Source organism: Ambystoma mexicanum, chromosome 11 (genome assembly GCF_040938575.1).
Source record: "Ambystoma mexicanum isolate Mex_15411 chromosome 11, UKY_AmexF1_1, whole genome shotgun sequence".
In the NCBI taxonomy this organism is placed as follows: domain Eukaryota; kingdom Metazoa; phylum Chordata; class Amphibia; order Caudata; family Ambystomatidae; genus Ambystoma; species Ambystoma mexicanum.
Genome location: NC_090934.1, coordinates 976745186 through 976747126, shown reverse-complemented (window position 1 = coordinate 976747126; position 1941 = coordinate 976745186). Strand labels below are relative to the sequence as shown.

At 48.4% G+C, this 1941-nt stretch overlaps 1 non-coding gene across 1 annotated transcript; it reads left to right on the top strand.

Annotated features, from left to right (window-relative positions):
• The first annotated feature begins 415 nt into the window (after positions 1 to 415).
• Positions 416 to 585, top strand: LOC138505292 (U1 spliceosomal RNA). The gene has a single exon (XR_011280107.1). It is a non-coding gene; the product is annotated as a U1 spliceosomal RNA (small nuclear RNA).
• Positions 586 to 1941: the final 1356 nt, after the last annotated feature.

The following is a 1941-nucleotide window of genomic DNA, read 5'->3' as shown; positions in this document are numbered from 1 at the left end:
ATTGGGCACGGTCGGGCCTTGCCATGTCCTACTGGGGGGCACCCCACCTGAGACGCTCTTGTTAAGCGGGGTGACCTGTCAGCCCAGGAGGGCCATGGACCCGTCTGGGGCCGACAGGCCAGTGGGCACACTGCACCAGGCCTGCTTGCATTGTGACTGGGCCTGCTGGCTGGTGGCCAGGCCCGAATTTATGCAAATCTCAGGCCGAGCAGGGCCTGATGAAAGGAACTGTGCTACAATGTGCCTCTTCTGCTGGGCTCTGCCTGCCAGAACTTCTCCCTACACGTGGGACACACAGCTCTACAGATGCTCAGGGCTTCCGGGAGGGCTGGGGCTGGGTCAGGGCCTGCCTCCTCACCCTCGCTTAGCGGGGCTTCCAGAACGGGCCCAACCCCTGCCCTCTTACTTGCAACTCATACTTACCTGGCAGGGGAGAATCTGTGATCAGAAAGGCAGATCTCCCAGGGCGATGGTGATGCTCATCCATTGCACATCGGATTTGCTGACACCTGTGATGTCCCCAAATGCGGGATACTCGAATGCATTATTTCTGGTAGTGGGGAACTGCGTTCGCGCTTTCCCCTGATTTGTTGGTGAAAGAAAGAAAAAGTTAAGTGTGTGAGTCAGGTTGTTTGCAAACAGAGCCCCTGGTCTTGTAGCAGAGTTTCTTTTGCTGCACTCAAAATATCCAGCCCCGAGCAGCTCAGGGGTCCACATCCGTGATGTATTGGTGAAAGAAAGAAAATGTCACATGTGCGAGTCAGGTTGTTTGCACACAGAGCCCATGGTCTTGTAGCAGAGTTTATTTTGCTGCAGTCAAGAGGGCAAGCCCCGAGCAGCTCAGGGGTCCAGAGCCCTGATGTCTGGCCGAAAGAAAGAAAAAGTCACGTGTGTGAGTAGGTTGGTTGCACACAGAACCCCTGGTCTTGTGGCAGAATTATTTTGCTGCAGCCTCCTGTTCCTCCCCTGCTTTGGACTCCTCCCCCTTCTGTTCCTCAACTGCTCTTTTCACCTCACATTTTGCCCCCACTTTTTCCTCCTCTTCTCTTCCTATCTGCTCCACATCACAGCCTCCATCCTCATCTCCTCTACCAGCCTCTCCTTTCTTCACCTATCACTCCTACTTGTTCTCGAAAATCCTGCACCCTCTGCTTTTCCTGTGTCAGGTTTTACACTCCAATGTCCCCTTCTCCTGGAAAGGTCATGCAGTGAGGGTCCACGACCCGGTTAATATTTATTTATGCAATGTTTGGCGGATACATGGACTCAGCTTATTTATTTACTTACTTATGCTTGTCGGATACCTGCATCCCACAAACATTGCATAAATAAATAAATATACAGGTATCCGACAAACATTACATGAATAAATAAATAACCCTATTAACATCACACACATGCAGCCACCCAACTGCTTTCAGAGGGGAGCTGCAGGAGCTGTGCCGGGTGTGGTTCAAAAGAAAAAATTGCTTATGGTAAACAGAAATCAACCGGTTTGAATAGTACCCAAGGGGGAGTTTTATTTTAGTAAAATGGGATGCAAATTGTGCATTTTAATGAATATTTACTCAGCAACACTGGTCAAAACTATTATCTGCATAGTGAAGTAACTCAATTAGGTTCACCTTTGGTTGATCGCTTTTCCAGATTTTATCTGTTGAATTGGATTATGCTTCTTTCATTACCACAGAAGTAATAAATGTGTATTACAGAGATAAGCTGCCATATGTATTGGGCACAACACTGCACTGGCAGCATCAATCATTAACACAGAAGTAATAAATGTGTATTACAGGGATAAGCTGCCATATGTATTGGGCCCACTGCACATGCTCAGGCAGCATCAATCATGCTTTCTACAGGATAATGCTGGCATAAATTGGGAACAGCCAGCATAGACATGTTGTTACAGAGGCATATTCTGGGCACAATGTTACATCA